This window comes from Trachypithecus francoisi, unplaced genomic scaffold (assembly GCF_009764315.1).
Source record: "Trachypithecus francoisi isolate TF-2019V2 unplaced genomic scaffold, Tfra_2.0 Lachesis_group8, whole genome shotgun sequence".
NCBI classification, from domain to species: Eukaryota; Metazoa; Chordata; class Mammalia; order Primates; family Cercopithecidae; genus Trachypithecus; species Trachypithecus francoisi.
In genome coordinates this window covers 101,778,886-101,799,448 of record NW_022681473.1, presented here as the reverse complement: position 1 = coordinate 101,799,448, position 20,563 = coordinate 101,778,886, and the positions used below count along the sequence as shown (strand labels likewise).

Genomic DNA, 20,563 nt, shown 5'->3' with positions numbered 1-20,563 from the left:
ACGCCTGCATCTGGACGGGGCTTGACTGTGCCCAGGGTGTGTTTCCAGAAGTCATTGTACCGCTGCTCTCTGATGTGTGGGGTGGAGGCAGGGGTAAAGAGGGCTTCCTGACTCCTACCACTGAGTTCAGCTTTGCTGGGGGTGGTAGAGGGGAGGCCTGGGACCTGTACACTCCATAGAAAAGAAGATCAAGGATCTCTTGGACAAAACTAGTGGGACTCACTCTCTGAAACAAACGCTAGACCCACCGGAGCCCCATCAAGTTTGCCCAGCTGGCCAGTCTGTAAGGACATAGGGGATGCTGATGGTACGAGCAAGGTGTTCTGGGCCCCTGTAAATGAGGATCCTGTGGTCTTGCAGATTCATCTTCCAACAGGCCTGTCTTAGCACCCAGGTGGCAACATTTGGTGCTGTCTGTAGTATCTCCCAGCAGGGCTGAGCCTTCAGAGCCTGCCCTCCTGGGCTTTCCAATCTGGGTGTCTCTGATGACCCAGTCCATAGCTTAGTAGTTACTTGTTGAATGACTTGAGTAAGTCTGGAGAAACAAGTTAACTCCTTCACTGTGATAGGCGAGGGAAGGTATCAGAGAAGGAGGTACAGGGGATTTCCAAGGAGCTGTTCTCAGGCCAGCTTTGGGATTTGAGGTCTTGGAGGCTCCACCTGGGACTTGGCATGGGGCCTGTACTACCTCCCCGAGCGCACAGGATGCTGGAGCCTCCCAGCTTCTCTGGCTTTCATCTCGTCTTCATCCCTGGGCAGCTCTCTGCCCTCTGCAGCATCTCCCTACACCTTGTCTCCATGGTAATGTCACAGCCACAGAAGTCCATAATCCTGGTAGGAGTAGAGGAGCAAAGGGCAGGGACAGGGGCACATGTGGCCAGCAGTGTCCATGTGCCTCTGAGCAGCCAAGTTCCCACAGGCCAGGGAGGGTGCCTGCCCTAAAGCCTGGCAGCAAGGAGGGGCCAGGGCAGAGGGCCCCCAAGCAATGCCTCTGAAATTCTTCTGTCTAGAGAAGGAGCCAGGGAGCTCTTGAGCAACAGGTGGAGCCTCTGACCCCAGGAAGCTTTTGGAGCTGGCAGCTCGGGTGTCTCCCTAGGTCAAGACCACAGCCAGTCCAGCTTGGGGCAGAACCCAGATTCTCTGTGGCTCAGGAAAGTCTGCCCGCCTGAGTGTCCCCATGTCCTCTCTCCCTGTCCTGCCCAGTCCCTGTTCCATCAGCCTGCGGCAGCTCGCAAGTGCTGCTGGGGCTGGGGGTGGCTGGGGAGGGCAGGGCACCAATGCCAGCCAGGAGAGGGCAGGGTCCACTGGCAGCCTTCGCCCTGGAGCAGCCCCAACCAGGGGAACTGGAATAATGGTCGAAATGAGCAGCTTGTCTGAAGACAGTCAATTTGATAGTGCCTCTAATCATAGCCGCTGAGTTTCTGTCTGCCAGACACAGAGATCCAGGAAAATGTAGTAGAATGGACACAGAAAGCAAAGAAATGAAAAGTAGAGCTGGAATCCCATAGATTTCTTCCCAGACCCACAGCACTATTCCTTGGGGCCCACTGCCCAGTTTCTGTGAAGATTTGGCAATCTGCTAATTTGCTGATTAGCAGTACATACATAATAGTTGTACATATTTTGGAGGTACATGTGACTGTTTGATACTTGTATACAATGTGTAATGATCAAATGAGGGATACTGGGATATCTGTCACCTGAAATATTTATGTTTCCTTTATGTTGAGACTATTCCAAATATTCTCTTCTATCTATTTTTAATGATACACTATGTTATTGCTAACTAGTCACTGTACTGTACTATTAATGCTAGGTCTTATTCTGTCTATCTAACTGAATTTTTGTATCTATTAACCAACCTCTCTCCATCTCCCCCTTGCCTTCTCAGCCTCTGGTAACTACTACTATTCTCTGCCTCCAGGAGGTCCACCATTTTTAGTTCTCGCTGCTCGGCTTTCTTTCTAAGAAAAATGGACTCAGATGGGTCTTTATGGAGATCTCTAGAATTAGGAGTCTTAGGTTCTAGTCTCAGTTCTGTCACCTAATTTGTGGCCTAGGTATAGTTAACTTTTTTTGTCTTCTGATTTTTTTATTCTAAAATGATGGTATTGGATTGGATGAAGTCCCTTACAGACTATAACCAACAACATCCACACTTTTCCTCCTTTGTCCATCCAGAGCTGCATTTGAGGGTGACAAGCCTTGTTTTAAAACACATACTCTATTAAGGTGTTCATTTTCAAGCAGATGCTTTCTTGCCCACAGTAGCATTCAATGTATCCAAGTGAATAATATCTACCACTTTTAAATACTGACTATATTATCTGCCTTATATGCATCAGCTTTAATCTTTGTGACACCCCTAAAAGGTAGAAATTATTACTCCCATTTTACAGATGAGGAAACTGAGACTTAGAGATAGAAAGTAAATTGTGAATCAAGGCCACACAGGTGGTGAGAACTGAAGCTGGCGTTTGAGCCTAGATCTCTCTGATACAATATTTCCATGCTGCCCCGATCATATTTTCTACATTTGCTAGGTTTATCTTCTTTACTTTCATTATGATATATATCACAATGTATGTAATGGCTTGCCTCTTATTTCTCCCAGCCCCATTGCTGCCCCCAGCATGTGAGGTCAGTAATGACCTCACATAAGATCTTGCCCTTGGTGTTTAGTGCGTAGTAGACCCTGAACATGTGTAAAGAGGATGTACAAATAAAGGAATGAATATATTGCAAAATTTTAGAACTTGGGTAAGTTGGAGACTGCTTTTAAATATAGAAGTATAGTCCATAGTGCCAAAATAGTGGGCATTCAATAAATCCTAATTCATATGCAAACGTGTACACACACACACACGCACGCACACACAATAATCAAAGCTTGTTGGTGATGATATACACACAGCATAAGTTGTCGTGGACCAGTATTTTTTTTCCCCCAGATCAAAACTGATACATAGCCTTTCAAATAAATTAGTGCTTTAATCTTAGCTGATGCGTTTGAAGGAAGGAGTACAGCCACATGCCAGTGCCAGGGTGATCCTGTGACCTCTCCAACAGAAACCATAAAGGACTGTGTTTTCAGAAGGGGTAAACACAACCTTTTCTCTCATTTTTTTTCTGGTGTTATTTGTAGGCCCACGCCGGGCATTCCGTATCACCCCTGGGGGTCAGAGACTACATATGCAGTAAAAAAGAAAATCAAAGCACGAAATGAGGAAATTACTGATAACAGCATTTATCAAAAGATGAGACCAGAAAATCATTTTAAAATAATAATTTAAAAAACCCATACACTGTGTGTTACAGGGATGTGTGTGTTTATATATAAAAACTGCTAAATACTCAGGTTAGGTACCATTTAACCAGCAGAGCTGTTGCCTCAGGCAGTTGTTTTTCTAATTGCAGGTCTCGGCTGTGTCACCAGCTAGCTGGGAGCCAGAGGGGAGCTAAGAAAGTCTTGTTCTGTCCTTTGAATTCTTTTTCAATAGCCTGGCTTCCCTACCACCCAGGAGGGTACAGATCTTCCATGCTCCTCCCCAGCCCAGGCTGCTGCTGGCCTGCTCTGTCCCACCCACTGGGGAACAGCCCTTGGAACCAGAGGCTGCTATTAGGTTCAGCTTCCAGGGCTGGGACATAATTGGTCCTGGCTCTAATGAGCAGGGCTAAGGTGGCAGAGCCTATCACTGATTGGAACTGCTACCTGCAGAGGGACCAGGACAAGCATCAAGCCAGCAGCTTGGAGAGCTGCCACTCGGACAGCCCATAATTTCCAAATTAGATACTTCTGAGGTCTGGATTTTGCTGTGCAGACAGAGCTCAGGGGCAGCTCTCGCAAAAGCTGGAGAAATCAGACAAATTTTCATTCATAGTCAACAGGGTCCCAGGCTTCTCTTTCTTCCTTTTTCATTTACATGCAAATAGTAGGGGGTGGGGGGTGGACAATGGAGAGGGGATTCTGGAGCTCAGTTCCTGGGGGAAGGGGTGGCAGGAGACCTTGAAGCCAGTGAGGCTGGTTCTATTGCACTCTTTCAACTCGTTGGAAGCAGAAGTACTACAAACTTTGTAGATTCATCCTCGAGGGCCCTGCCCAGAAATAGCACTGTACAGTCCACAAAGAAGCACTGAGTAAGAGAACAGGGTAGCTTTTTATTGCTGAGATCTCCCCTGCTTGTTATTTACTTGTAGCTTTCTGTAATTGAATGAGTGGATATGTATTGAGTAAAGTGACACTCTGTACTAGGCATATATTCTTTACCCAGACCCACTGGAGGGAGAGAGACCATCTGATGTGGCCACTGCACCTCACAGAGGTTAAGTGACTCATCTAGGGAAGTGGCATGGTCAGAATTCAAATGCAGGTCTGTCTTCCCGGCAGCTACCTACGTACGCTCATCTGTCTCTCCCGTTGCCTCTGGAGCTGCTTGGGTCTCCTGATGACGGTCTCCCAGCCTGGTGGCTCCTATGGTGGTGGCTGCCACTCAAATGCTGCACATGGAGGCCCATGGCGAGCCCAGGGGTCCATTCATTCCTTTTTGCTGCAGGTCAGGTGTGTGCATGTGAATTCCATTGGGGATCACAATTTATTTTCTTTTATTGTGGTTTAAAAAAACACATAATGTGAAATTTACCATCTTAATAATTTGACATGTACAGTTTGATCATGTTAAGAATATTTACGTTATTGTAAAATAGATCTCCAGAACTTTCTCGTCTTGCAACACTGAAGCTCTATACCCATTCAACACGGATTCTCCATTTTACTCTCTCCGCAGCCTCTGGCCACCACCATTTTACCTTCTGTCTCTATGAATTTGACTCCTTTAGATACCTCATATACGTGGAATCATGCAGTATTTGTCTTTTTCTGCCTGGCCTATTTCCCTTAGCATGCTATCTTCAGGGTTCATCCATGTGACAGGATTTTCTTCTTTTTTTTTTAAAAAAATTGTATTTTTATTGAAAAATAATAATTGAATGTATTTATGGGGTACAATGTAATGCTTCAATACATGTATGTATTGTGGAATGAGCAAATAAGGCTAATTAATGTACCCATCACCTCACATGCTTATCATTTTGTTTGTGATGAGACCATTCAAAATTCATTCTTTTAGCAATTTTGAAATAGACAACTTGTCATTACTAACTGTAGTCACATGCTATGCAATGTATCACCAGAACTTATTCCTGTTGTCTAATTAAAACTTAGTTAACTCCTACTCTGCCAATAGGCTCTGGTAATCATCATTTCACCTTCTACTCCTATGAGTTTGAATTTTTAGATTCCACATATAAGCAAGATCATACAATGTTTGTCTTTCTGTGCTTGGCTTATTTCATTTAGTGTAATGTCCCCTAGATTCACCCAAGTTATCATAAATGACAGAATATCATTCTTTGTAAAGGCTGGATTGTATTCCATTGTGGATATATATACCACATTGTTTGTTTCAATGTTCATCTGTTGATGGGCACTTACATTGTGTCCAAATCTTGGCTATTGTGAATAATGCCACCATAAACATGGGCATACAGATATCTCTTCAACATGCTGATCTCAGTTCCTTTGGAGACATACCCCAGATGTGAGATTGCTGGATTATATGGTAATCCTATTTTTAGTTTTTTGAGGAACCTGCATATTATTCTTCAAAATGTTAATTTGTATTCCCACCAGCGGTTTATGAGTGTTCCCTTTTTCTCTACATCCTTGGCACCATTTGTGGTCTATCATATTTCTGATAATAGCCAATCTATCCAGCGTGAGGTGACATCTCATTGTGGTTTTAATTTGCATTTCCCTGATGAATAATGATGTTGAGCATTTAAAAAAAATATATGTTGACCTTTCACATCTTTTTTTTGAGAAATGCCTATTCAGGTTCTTTGCATGTTCTTAAACGGGATTATTTTTTATCTTGGTATTGAGTAGTTTGAGTTCCTTATATGTTTTGTATGTGAGCTCCTTATCTGATGTATGACTTGCAAATATTTTCTCTAAATTTATTGTTTCCTTTACTTCACAGAAACATTTTAGCTTGATGTAATTCAATTTGTCGATTTTTCTTTTGTTGACTGTGCTTTTGGGATCATATGCAAAAAGTATTGCCAAATCAACATCTTTTTTATTTATTATTATTTTTTAGAGATGGAGTCTTGCTCTGTCACCCAGGCTGTAGTGCTGTGGTGTGATCTCGGCTCACTGCAACCTCCATCTCCTGGGTTCAAGCAATTCTCTGCCTCAGCCTCCCAAGTAGCTGCGACTATAGGCGCCCACCACCTCGTCTGGCTAATTTTTGTATTTTTTTTTTTTTTAGTAGAGACGGGGGTCTCACCATGTTGGCCAAGATGGTCTCGAACTCATGACCTCATGATTCATCCACTTCAGCCTCCCAAAGTACTGAGATTACAAGCGTGAGCCACCGTGCCCGGCCCAGATCAACATCTTATAGCTTCTCCCCTATATTTTCTTCTAGTAGTTTTACAGTTTCAAGTGCTACATTTAAGTCTTTATTTTGAGTTGATTCTTATATTAAGGGTGAGATAAGGGTACAATTTCATTCTTCAGCATGTGGATAGCCAGTATTCCCAACACCACTCACTGAAGAGACTGCCCTTTTCTCACTGTGTGTTCTTGGCCCCTTTGTTGAAAATTGATTGACTATAGATGCATGGGTTTACTTCTTGGCTCTCTGTCAGATTCCATCAGGATTTCCTTCTTCTTAAGGCTGCATAATATTCCATTGTATGTGGATACCATGTTTTCTCTATCTACTCATCCGTTAGTAGATACTTATGTTAGTTCCACTTCTGCTATTATGAATAATGCTGCAGCAAACATGGGTGTGCCTGGTCCAGGGACCTCTGACTTTTACAAGGAGACTGAGTAGAGAGTGAAGCTTTTCTGCTCTCCCCTTCAGCCAGGACAAAGTACAGACCATGCACCAATCTGTGCCTGATCAAGCCCACTGGGACGCAAGGGGGATGGGTGGGTCACAAGTTACAGAGGGAAAAGCCAGGGCTTTGGAGTTAGATAAGTTTAAGTCCCAAGTCCACCTTCTATGGTCTGTGTGACCTGGAGCAAATCACTCAACCTCTCTGAATCCAAATTCATATATATATATATAATTCTTTTTTTGTCCAAGATGGAGTCTTGCTCTATTATCCAGGCTGGAGTGCAGTGGGGTGATCTCAGCTCACTGTAACCTCCGCCTCCCGGGTTCAAGCGTGAATCCTAATTCCTTCACCTGTAACTAGATTATTGCAAAAGGACCCTGTAGTGTGTGCTGGTAAATTTTTTAACAACCAGCTCTCCAAAAATAATAGTGCTCTAATTTGAAGCATTCAATGAATTTATTGTGTAAAGACTCAAACTGTAGCTGATTTGAAGCCACCAACCTGCCTTTGTTAAATGTAGAGTGAGGAAGAGTGATTCACACACCATCTCCAGCACACCACTGGTCCATATATAAAATGTCTTTCCCAGTATTTGGGATGTGCCAGGTTCTCTATTAATACTAGTTTCCTTCCTAATATTAGTTCCATTCCCCCCTCCATCGAAAGAACTCTGGGTAACCTAGATAATAAGAATGATTGCTCAATTCTACACGTTTAATTGACAAATATGCATTGATCTTCTATTACATACAAAGCCCTGTCCTAGGATTACAGTAAAAGGTGTGGAGGAATGAGGAAGGGACTTTTAAAAATCATGTGATCCAGCCCTGCCTTTGGAGAGTCCAACTTGGGGGAGTGACCCCTTCCGTGTGCTGGCATCTCCGTCATGGGCCGTGTTAATCACCTGTGGACTTGTTTCTCTCCCTGCACTGTGGTCTCCTGGAAGATAATGACTCTGTCTTGTTTGTTTTGGTATCTACATTGCCTAGCATTTTGAAAGTATTCAATAAATAGTTGTCGAATTATTTTATGAACTTGAAATCTACCTAAGAAGGCATAACTAACAAATCCGAGACGGTCAGAGAAGAATACAAGAAAACAGGCAATCATAATTATAAAACTTCTCATTTGATAGGCATCTTACTACTTCAAAGCATTTTCAGTTAAAAGAGTTAACACGTACTGAGTGCTTATGGTATGCCAGGCATCAATATCCTCGCTCAACATACATTATCTCATTGAATCTTTACGACAACCCAATCTGTAAAACTACCCCAATGGGATAGGTACTGTTATCATCACCCCCACTTCCTAGATGAATAAAATGAGCAGCAGTTAAGTGCATTCCTCAGTATTTTTTGTTGTTGATATTGAATGTGTGGAGCCAGGATGGGAACCTAGGACTTGATGTTTACTGCCCCACGGAGTAGAGAAGCATGAAGCTTTCTCTCATCTACTCATTTGATAGGTGATAAAACTGTGGCTTAGAGAGGGAGATGGAGATTAAGTAACTTGCCCAAAGTCACTCAGCTAACAAGAAGCAGAACCCCAGGACTAAGACATAGGCCTGCTAACTCCATAAAATAAAGAGCATAATATAAATTATGGTGTGAAGTACTATAGACAAAAAAGGCTAGTTGCCAGGCAGGGTGGCTCACACCTGTAATCCCAGCGCTTTGCGCTTTGGGAGGCAGAGGTGGGTGAATCACCGGAGGTCAGGAGTTCGAGACCAGCCTGGCCAACATGGTGAAACCCCGTATGCACTAAAAAAAATACAAAAATTAGCTGGACCTGGTGGCAGGCACCTGAGATCCCAGCTACTGAAGAGGCTGAGGCAGGAGAATTGCTTGAATCCAGGAGGCGGAGGTTGCAGTGAGCTGAGATTGCACCACTGCACTCCAGCCTGGATAACAAAACAAGACCTTGTCTCAGAAAAAAAAAAAAAAAAAAAAAAATGGGGGCTGGTCCAGAGAAGGGCCATACTACTGGGATATCCAATGGTCAGTGGTCAGGGAAGATTTCCAGGAGATGTGTGGTTTGAGTAGGACCCTACTGAGGGTGAACCTGAATCAGCAGTGTCTCATTTCCTGTTCCCCCATGTGTGCACACACACCACACACACACACACATGCACACACACACACATGCACACACACACACACACATATGCACACACACCACACACACACGCACACACACACACACACACACATGCACACACACCACACACACACACACACACACACACACGCACACCAGTAGCCCTAGCCCTTTCTCCTCAACATGGAAAGCAAGGGCTAAACTTCAGACAAGCTTTCCCCGTCTTCTGGAAACCACAGCTTCACAGTTGCTGCTTTTCTTGTGTATTTATTTTTCAAGTCATTTACATAAAGGATCCACTGTCAGACAACATTGCCCTTTCTCCTGGCTTTTATCTCTGACTCCTGGAGAAGTTGTCATGCTCTCAATTACCTGAAACATGCCTGTGTCCCAGTAAGATTTGGGGTCAACCACTTCTTAGTTGTAGTAAGTACTACAACCACAACGGCCGAACTTGAAGCACAGATCTCCATTAAAAGAAGAAGAGTGCAGGCTTTCCTGCAGGCCTTTTGGGCTGCTGGTGGGTGTGCTGGGGTGTGAGTTGAATGTGTTGGCCTGGAGGGGGCCAGAGGAGGGGAGGAGAAATGGGACAGTGGAGCTCACTCAGCCTCCTAATCCATCCCAGCTAAGGAATTTTCCTGTGAATGCTTTTTTTTGAGTCATGTACACTGTTAAAGTAATATTCTTCAAAAGATTAAAAAATCTGTTTCTCAAACAATTATATGCCAAAGATTTATTTAACTCATGAATGAGACAACTAGCAGAATGACAAAGCTGGGTTTAAGAGAGGATACAGGCCTATAATCCCAGCACTTTGGGAGGCTCAGGCCAGTGGATCACTTAAGGTCAGGAGTTTAAGACCAGCCTGACCAAATGGTAAAACCCTGTCTCTACTAAAAATACAAAATTAGCCGGGTGTGGTGGCAGGTGCCTGTAATGCCAGTTACTTGGGAGGCTGAGGCAGGAGAATCACTTGAACCTGGAAGTGGAGGTTGCAGTGAGCCAAGATTGTGCCACTGCACTGCAGCCTGAGTGACGGAGCAAGACTCCATCTCAAAATAAATAATAAATAATAAATAAATAAAAGAGGATACAGGAAAAATTATATTTATATACATTATATATACATATACATGTGGAATAAATCTGGAATAAGATTGCTAAATTAGATACAAAACTTAATGTCTCACAGGGCAATAAAATCATAAGGCTTTGGACTATCTTCTCTACTGGATGGAAATCACTCACATGTTACCATCTTTTCTACCTGTAGGCCTCTTGTGGATAGTAAATAGTAAACAAACAAAATAGATTCTTCTGGAGAATCAAAGCCTGAGGTGAGCTTGTTGTCTTATTAACAAGTTTTGGATACATATTCTTAACAGCTTAAAAGAATCTAGCCAGTCCTGTGCAGTGGTTGCCATTCTGCTAGTTGCTGAATATGCCTATCCAATTATGTGTTCTGGAACCAGGGAGGTAACTACAGGACGGGTTTGGAGACCCACTGGACCCACTGTGAGAAGGAACTGAGCTAAATCTCCATTGATTTCCTGACCTCCAAAAGTCCCCCTTTGACTGGGGGATACAGCGATGTTTCGGGTCACTTGGAATTAGTGTCATTAGAGCCTAGTCAGAGCCCTAACCTAATCTAGCAATCCTCCAAAAGTCTGACTATTTTATTTTCCCAACGCATAGTTACCTTGGTAAGGCCAGAGGTCCCTTTAGAGAAAGCTGGGAGAAATAATAACAATGTAAATTTTTGGCAGGGGTCTTCCTCAAGAGGACCAAGTCTCTCCTTCATTCAGGGGTTCTGCATCTGTCAATTGGCTCAAATCTGGGAATTAATCAGGGGCCATAACTCTCTGTTTTGGTGATTAAAGTTAGACTTCTGATCACTTGTTATAGAACTCTTCTACTTAAAGAGATTAAGTGAGAATGCAGTAGACTGCCTATCTATTTCTCTGCTAAGGATACCATGATCACCTAGCCAACACCATTGGTCTCAGGCTATTTTATTACCTGCTTTGGCTCTGCTGTCCATTAGGCTGTGGAGACAATGTGGTGGTTGGGGAAGGAGACTGTCAGGCAGAATGTTGAGATGCGACTTCTGATCCTGCCTTTGCTACTAACTAGCTGAGTAATCTTGTGCAAATAGAGAAGCCTCTCTGGGCCAGCTTCTTCAGCTCTTAAAGAGGGAGTAATAACCCTGCCCTGCTTGGTCACAGGACTGTTTTGAGGCCTTCAGGAAGCACAACAATGTTGTTGACTCTGGCTGCTTGTTTGGCATTGGTGTTTTAGATGGTGTGAGTAGAGGACGCAAGCTGGAAGTGCTTTGGCTCAACTAGTGTGATGAGTTAGTTGCCGGGATTTCATGATAGGGAGAATTCAAATAAAAGTTCCAATTTCTGTCTTCTTTTGAATATTGTTGCCATTCTCAAATGCCATTCTCAAAAGCCTAAGGGTCCCATTCTCTCCAGTTTACCAGCCACCTCCCACTACTTCACTCGTGAACATTGCATTCATGGAGGGTGGCAGGTGCAGCTCTGGATGCTGGGAATAAGTGCATACAAAATGGAAGAGATATGAACTGCACAGCGAGACAAGTGGAACAGCAGGGCTGGTGCTAGTCTGAACGATAGCTCACAGAATAATCAGTTCTACTCCCAACTGCTCACTAAACACCACCCCCAGATTTCTTTCTTGGCTTCCAGCCATTTTGCTCTGACTTTGGGGTGAATTTTTGCTTCTCTGGTAGTCTCTCTCTGGCTCCAGTTCTTGGAAGACCCAGCCGGCTTGTCTGAGTATATCCACTTGCTAGGTATTCAGGCCGTTTCTGCACTCTCTCCAACTATTACTCCAGCTTAAAATCATGGCTTACCTGCCCAACAGTCCTCCCACGGTTGACACCATCTTGGTGGGAGCAGTTCCGTGTTACGGCCATCACTCTGCTAGCCCAGCATTTATTCATCGGAAGTTTTACTGTGCACCTATGATGGCATGTGCTCAGGGGGAAGCAGCATCATGCTTTTCCAAGACTGCCCTTGGCTCACAGGGTCTGCTCCTGTTGGAAGGACACCTGCAGTTCCCAGCTCATTTGTGGAGCACAGGTGCTTGACATGTCCAAAAGTCATGAATGCCAAGGCCTTCCTGTCTCACCCGCCCAATTTCCCAGGGCATCTCAGGTTCCCTCCTCCCCCAGGGGTCTGGGACATGCCTCAGCTTTACAATATCACCTTGGCAGAGCCTCACATATCAGACTCTATGGGAGCACAGCGGGAAGAAGACTTGATGAGCTCAGAGGATTCAGGGAAGGCTCTTCTAGGAGGTGGGCTTTACCCTTTTGAAGAGTTGGCAGGATTTGGACAGTTGGGAATGGGGAGGCAGGTGGAGAAATGGCAGCATTCAAAGGAGGATGAGGCGAAGGGAGGGGTACGAAAGTCACAGACTAGATTGACGCCAGCTGCAGTCTAGCCTGTCCACATTAGGGGCCAGCAGGTAATGTGGGAAGATCAAAGGCAGAGAGCTAAAGAATCTGGACTTTTCCCTTCAAGGGAGTCATATAAGATATTTTGAGCAAGGCGGTGACATGAGCCTGAAGCCATGGCTTTGGGAGGTGGACTTGGTGGGCATGTGCAGGATGGTCAGGAAGGGAGGCTAAAGGTAGGGATGGGTAGAGGCTCTGGAATTTGGCCCCCTGCTGAACCCTCCCATCTCCCCCATCCTGCCTGGGTCTGTGGGCCTGGTCTCCTCTTCGCAGGCCCAGTGTGGTGTGCCTCCTTTAGAGGGGGCCAGGGAGAGCTACCTGGCTCCTTATCAATCCTTCCCACTCTAGGGAACCCGAATGAGGCCTGACCCCAGGCCCCTCTGGGAAGTGACAACGAGCTTGAGGAAGAGACAGAACAGACTGCTGTACCCATGCCCGTGGATGAGGACAGTGAACAACACCAGGCTCTCTGGCTCTGTCTTCCTCCTGTTCCTCTCTCATGGCTGGGGCTGAGATGGAGACAGGTGATTAATGCTGCTGTCAAGGGAGCACCACGTTGCAATTACTGAGATGCCACCTCCTTCAGAAGGAAAAATATTGTGGCAGTGACTCCTGGGCTTTTTAGAGTGGGGAGCAGTTCTGACAGGGAGCCAGGAGTCGCTGCGTTTCCAAGAATAGCCAGGGAGTTCCCCTGGAGCTTGGGGCGTGGTTTTCAGCCACTGTGCATCTGGGCTGGGCTGGGGTGCTGGAATCACAGTTGCTGCCTGGTTCCTGCCAAGGAGCAGCTGCCCCAGGTTGAAGCCAGACCCCCTTACCCATTGCTCTGGGCTATCCTCTGGGCTTGGGTGCTCTACTGGCCTACGGACCAGAGATCTCATCAGGACAGGAAAAGAGCGTCATTAGACTCCTGCATCTTCCTGCCTAGGAGCTCATTATCTCTGGTGACTCACTCACTCCCTGTTTCGTGGTTCCATCTCGCAGAGTGATGATGACTTCCTAGCCTGAAGTTCCTCTGATTACATTCTCTGCTGCCAGACCCCATCTCTAGAACCCCCTCAGGATCTCTTTGTGGGGTCTTGCCTTCATCATGGCCGCAGACACCTGCTTTAACCACAGTAGACAGTTGTCCCCAGACTGACAAGCAGGGAGGGCCTGAGCACTCTGAGCTCCCTCCTTCGGCTACTGGCCCCTCAACACAGACAGGGCTGGAGATCGAATCATGGCAGATTAGAATCTCAGGACTTGTGGGAGTAAGCCTTGTGTGTCCTCTGATGTGGCCACATGTGTTTGTTACAAAAGGACCTCCAGGGCCAGAAGAAGGAAGCCACTGGCTTGAGGTCACATGGTTGAAAATGTGGGGCAGAGCAGGGGCCCGAAGCCGGGGGCTGACTGCCGGTCAGAATTCTGTCCCTGCACACCCCGCCCTGTGTCTGTCTGTTTTGCTTCATGGACCACTCACACCCCAGAGCTCCGCCTGTCTTTTCTGTTGCCCACCAAACCCGTGTGTGTTTGTTCGTTCCTATGCAAGGTGAGTAGTGAATTTGCTGGCTGGCTCGCATCCTCTGCAGGTGCTGGAACAAGCAGCACCGTCTTTTCTTTCTTTCTCTCCTTTTTTTTTTTTTCAGAGGGTGGTATGGAAGCCTTGAATCATGTCAAAGTTTCCTTGTTTTGGTTCTCATGGGCCCTTCCACCCGCCCATACCAAGGATTCTGTGCAACAGGGATGTGCCAGAAGCTGCAAATTCAATTAAAAGCCCGAGAGAGCTCGCCCAGGAAAGGTACAAGAGTGGGGAGAGGATTTTATGATTTAGAAAACAACATCATGGAGCCTGAGCAATTCTAGGGCAGCAGCAGCAGGGACAGACATGGGCACAATGGAACAGAGTGTGGCCGTGCAACCCAGTGGGCCTCCCGATTTCACCCCAGGCCGAGGGAAGGTGGGGCTGCTCTCTTTGGAGGCTGGAGCAGAAGTGGGCAGATTTGGACTTGCAAGGGCTATGATATGCTAGATGATCCCAAGTTCCCTGAGGGCATCTACACAGATCTGAATCTGCTCAGCGTTTGTGCAGGCCTCTTCTTGTCCGGTGTGAGTGCTGCTTAGGAGTCAAGACTGCAGATGAAGCCCGCAGCAGCCAGTTAAGAATTCTGTCCTATCAGCCATCAGTTCCTGTGCAGTGGTGCAATGGTTCCTTGAAGACCCCTCCCACTTTGGAAACACAGGGAATATGCGTTACCGTCAGTGTTGGCCTCATCCTCACTGGCCACCAACACTGAGTTCCTAAATGGTGCTCTTACAACCACATGCCTCCATAGGGCTTCTCTCTGTTTCTCATTTTCACAACTACTTGCATCAATGTGTACTGTAAAATGGGGACAGGGGATTGACTTTACAGGAGTATTCTGAGGCTTAGCAGCAATATGGGTAAACTATTTCCAAATATCCCATCTTGCATTTGCAGTATGTTAATGCTAGTGGAGGGCCTCATTGCCACAGTGGAAATAGGGGTTTAGCAACTAGACAAACCCAGTCTTCCATCCTCCACTGCCACTTCCTAGTTGACGCAGGTTATTAAAGAAACTCCCTTGGCCTCGCTGGCATTATCTGTGAAAAAGGGTTAGCAATGTTTACCTTTTAAGGTTACTTTCAGAATTAGGACAAAGGTGTGTACAGTGTGCAAGACAGTGTCCAGTATACTGTAAACAATCAATAAACAGGAGCTACCATTACTATGACTGCTGTGATTTCTCCCGTTCTGACAGTAACTCTGTGTCTGACTCAGTGTCTGGGGGTAGAAACTGGTCTTTTCAGCAGATGTGACTCTAAGGAGTTTGGATGAAGAGGGTGCCTGGGGAACGAGGGTGGGATCCATGGAGGTGGGGTGACTGCATCAGATCTGTCATCAGGGCTTCTGGAAAGGGGCAAGTGGGAAGGGGAAGCTGAAGACCCTCCACGTACTTCCCATGCATGAAGTGGGGTCTATGTGTCCCAGGAGGAGTGAAATGTGCCACTGAGTTCTGGCAGGAAGCAAGGGGACAATTGCAGGTCAGACACAGAGGAAAAGCTTCCTGGGCCAGGAGAGCAGGCAACTCACTGGACCTCACAGACCCAGGCTCCTGGAAATACTCCAGAACAGTGGCTGGAAAATGCCTCCAAGGCCAGGCCATCCCCAGCATCTCTGTAGCCAGTACCACTCTGGAGACAGGCTGAGCTTGTTAGAGTCCTCCCTCTATCACCTAGCAGCTAGAACTGTGGATAAATTTTTGAAGTTCTCTGGGCCTCAGTCTCCTGAAAAATGGAGACATGATGAGGATTCAGGGAGAGCACGTGTATAAGGAGGGTTGCTGTGCCTGGGACACAGTAGGTGCTTAAAATTATGGCTACAAAAAGTGGATCAATTAACAGATATTAATTCCCCTCTCCTCCTTTTCTGCTTCTCTGACTCCTGCCCCTTGCATGTGCAGTCAGCACCATGTGGGGCAGATTCTTGACATTTGCTCCATCCAAGGATAAAGGAGAAGGGGACCCTCTCCTTTGCCTGGAAGAAGTTTCTGCATCCTTGCCTGCAGATGGGAGGAGGATAAGATGCCTCCAGAAGGCCTGGAAAGTCCCTTCACACACATACCTGGGTATCGGAGGTGCCTGTGTGAATGTCTGTTTTCCATTCCAGACAATTTTAGATGTACAGAAGAGTAGCGAAAGTAGTGCAGAGAGTTCCCATTTCACTCAGCTTCCCCTAATGTGAACGTTTTATATAACCACAGTGTGATGATCAAAACTAAGAAAATAACGTTGGCTCAATACTATTAACTACATGACAGATTTTATTTGCATTTTGCCAGTTTTTCAACTAATGTCCTTTTCCTGGCCCAGGATCAAATCCAGGATCCCACATGGTTTGGTTGTCACATCTGAGTCTCCTGCAATCTGTGACAGCTCCTCAGTCTTTTCTTGTCTACCAGGACCTTGAGATATTTGAAGAGTGCTGATCAGGTGTTTTCAGAATGTGGAGCTGTTTTCACACTTGTGGTGGAGTGTGCAGCACTGAGTTTTGTAGTCTTGCTTTAATATTTTTCTGCTTTCTTATTTTTGCTAGACCCCCAGAACCGTTGCTTCTGCCAAAGTCTGTCCCTTGCAGTGAAAGATCCCATGTTGCTACAAAAGTGGCAGGAAGTTCATATGTTTAGTGTGTGACATTAGCCACGTTACCCCCTCTGCAAAATGTGCATCCTCTTTCCTACTCACCCCGTCCGACTTGTGCTCACATCAGAGCCCCAGCTGTCAAGCTAGTACCTCTATCCAGATGGTGGCCTCCATGAGGACAACAGAGCTTGCCTCTCTTGTTCACCATTGTACCCCTAGTCCCTAATCAGCGCTGCGTAAATACGGACTCAGCAAATGTGTGGTGAATAAAGGAGCAATCACCGTCATCATCAGCCACCATTTATAGATGGCCCATGCAGTGTAAAGGACAGTCATTCAGGCTATGGAGGTGTAAGGCATGTAATTTCCTCAAGGAACATACAGCCCTGTTAGAGACTGAACATAGATAGAAAAAGCTAATGCGCTGGCCAGTCAGTACAGCAGAAGCCCTCATATACAGTACGGTGGATTGACTAATTCCAAAGTTCTTTTTTTTTTTTTTTTTTTTTTTTTGAGACGGAGTCTCGCTCTGTCGCCCAGGCTAGAGTGCAGTGGCCGGATCTCAGCTCACTGCAAGCTCCACCTCCCGGGTTCACGCCATTCTCCTGCCTCAGCCTCCCGAGTAGCTGGGACTACAGGCACCCACCACCTCGCCCGGCTAGTTTTTTATATTTTTTAGTAGAGACGGGGTTTCACCGTGTTAGCCAGGATGGTCTCGATCTCCTGACCTTGTGATCCGCCCGTCTCGGCCTCCCAAAGTGCTGGGATTACAGGCTTGAGCCACCGCGCCCGGCCCCAAAGTTCTTTAAACAGGGAATTCATTTAAAAAATGATACTCCAATCATTTCATTTTACCTTAGGACATTCATATATGTTCATTTACCAAACGTTCTGCTTATATCTTGGGTCATTTCTTTGAGTACAAATTCACCAGCTGAGCGCAGTGACTCACTCCTATACTCCCAGCACTTCGGGAGGCTGAGGCGCGCAGATCACTGGAGATCAAGAGTTTGAGACCAGCCTGGCCAACAAGGTGAAACCCCGTCTCTACTAAAAAACATAAAAATTAGTTGGGCGTGGTGATGCATGCCTGTAATCTCAGCTATTCCAGAGGCTGAGGCAGTAGAATCACTTGAACCCGGGAGGTAGAAGTTGCAGTGAGCCAAAATTGTGCCACTGCACTCCAGCCTGGGCCACAGAGCGAGACGGAAAAATAAAAACACAAACAACAACAACAACAAAAAGAAATTCATCGACTGGAGTCTCGCCTCATCCTGTCTGCTTATGTGTACCCATAGTTCTTTACTTACAGCTTCCAGTGGGTTTTAGTTTCATTTTTTAAAGCAAAGACTTGAACTTACAAAATGATATAGTGTAGACTTTTAGATTTTCAGAATTTTCAGTTATCTCATTTGCATATTAGATAACTAGTTAGTTTTTTTTTTTTTCTGTTTTTAGCAACTTTTCTTTATCAAAATTTTTCCCAATGCATTCCACTTAGTTTTCACGGACCAATATTTTGACTTGGTATCCATATTTCCTTGTTTATGAAATAGTGAGCTAATGACAATGACAAGAACAACTGGTGTACACAGGTTTGGGAGAGGACTAACTGCCTGGTGAGCCCACAGGCCCCCTGGTATGCTAGGAGGACAGAGCACAGAGTCCTGGCAGGGACCATATGGTGTGCGGTGCACATCCATCAGTGTCCATTCCCAATACAGTGATTGGAGAGCAATGGTTAATCCAATCTGCCCAAAACTTGGAGGTCACTAAAGAGCTTCTAATATGTATCTTTCATCTCAATTTAGTTGTCCTTGCTGAGCACCACACTGCGCTAACATGCGCTGGATACTCCAAGAGCAAAAGATGAATGAGCTACAAGCCTTGTTCTTAAACAGCATAGGAGAGGAGAGAGACAGACTTGCAGATTTTGGTACCACAAGTGCCAAGAAGAGCCAATAGTGTACTATGAAACTGAAGAGGAATAAATAATTTGCCCAAAAATGGATCATAGAAGGCTTCTCAGAGGAGGTGGCCTCAGATGAGCAATAGAGGCCGTGGTAAGAAAGGAATTTGCAAGAGGCTGAGACCACTGAGTCTCATCTTCTCAAACAACCCAAGCATACAAATAAGCCTGTTAACAGAGATGCGGGTGTTTTCTGAAACAGAAGTTGAAAGGACCAGCAGCAGCTGGGTCCACTTGTTCACTGTCATCAGCATTGGTGGTGAAGGGGACCAGAATCTTCCCCTCCCCCATCACACAAACCCCAGCATATTTGTTAGACTTACAGATAAGAAAAGGCGGGGACAGAACCAGCCTTCCCTCGGGGAGCCCAGCACTGCATGGAGGGAAAAAGGGACAAAAGTAATGGGCAGGCCCCTCTCCCAGGTCACCAGCAGCCCTGCCTATCAAGCTGATGCGTGCGGTAGACTCCAGACTTCAATTTGCCTCATGCCAGGAAGATGGAATGTTTTGTTTCCATCTGTGGCATGCACCTCAGTTGCTGAAGAGATTAGCACTTCCTGGGCTGCAAAGGTAATGAGATGATCAATCGTAGAAAGTCTAAAGCAAATGGAACCTTTAGGGAGAGAGATTTGTATTTACTGTGCCCCATGGAATATCAGCAGGGAAGAAAAGGAACCTAAAGGAGCCTGTGCTTCAGAAACAGGCTCCAGAGACAGGGCTGAAGTCTCCAGGCAGGGCTGGGGAGGTGTAGAAAATCAACACTTTGCTCAAAAGCCACCAGGGTTGCTTCAAGCCTCCTCAGCCTCAAGAGTGCTTCTCCTCCCGCTGCTACCCCTTGATGGGGAGGATTAGGTGAGAGGATCTGAGAGCATCATCCAGACACAGCCTTTGTAGCCCAGCAACATCATAGCAACTCAGTTACCCCTGTTAACTATTATAAAACACAGGACGCAAACTTAGATACATTCTGGAACCTGGTAGTTAATGTAAACTGAGTGAAACCAGCTGGGTGCAGGGCTGTAAGGATGGCTGGGGATTGTGGTAAACTTGAGCGCATGTCTGGAGCTGAACATAATGACTGGAGGGAGGGACCTCTGCCTTGGCTTCTGCCAAAGTCTTGGGGTATGACCACTTCCAAGCTAGGGCAATTATGGCCAATTTTCTTTCATCTATGCCCCTACGCCCATGCTGTTTTCATATAATTCCCAGATAGCATATAATTTCATCTGTAAATATTTCAGTGTGTTATCTCTAAAGGATAAGGACCCTGAAAAAATTCACTATATGCAGGGAATATGGGGAACATATGGGTAGAGGTGTAGCTTCTTTTCTTTTCTTTTTTTTTCTTTTCTTTTCTTTTGAGACAGAGTCTTGCTCTGTTGCCCAGGCTGGAGTGCAATGGTGCGATCTCAGCTCACTGCAACCTCCACCTCCCGAGTTCAAGTGAATATCTTGCCTCAGCCTCCAGGGTAATTTTTTTTGTATTTTTAGTAGAGATGGAGCTTCACCGTGTTGCCCAGTATAGTCTTGATCTCCTGACCTCATGATACTTCCACCTCGGTCTCCCAAAATACTGGGTATGAGCAACCAAGGTCTAGCTTCTTTTTCCATCCTTGGAGTGTGGAGACAGTCCATTCCTCATGAGCCAGGCTGTCCTCTGCTTTCTTCAATCAGGGTGTGCCTTGTGTAAAGGGGACTATCTGGACTTGACCTCAGCTTGTTGTTGCCATGCAAGAATGCTGACCCAGTGTTTCCAAGATTTTATGATTCTTCTTGTAAAAGAAGCTAGAGATCTGTATTTTAACGTGAAATGTCCAGTTGTAAATATTGGCAATAAATGCCAATTTTTCAACAATGCTATGTGAGCCCAACAAATCCTATATGCAGGCTAAATGTAGTCCATAGGCTGCCAGTTTGCAGTCTCTGGGCACGAAGGAGATTAGCTAGTCAGTACCAAGTCT

At 45.8% G+C, this 20,563-nt stretch overlaps 1 protein-coding gene across 1 annotated transcript in view; it reads left to right on the top strand.

Moving 5' to 3' along the window:
* Positions 1-13,900: 13,900 nt before the first annotated feature.
* DRD2 (dopamine receptor D2) overlaps positions 13,901-20,563 on the top strand; it is a 40,722-nt gene continuing 34,059 nt past the window's right edge. The window contains exon 1 of the mRNA XM_033206347.1: positions 13,901-14,021. The gene's annotated coding sequence lies outside the window, so the exon portion shown is untranslated. The remainder of the gene's footprint in view (positions 14,022-20,563) is intronic.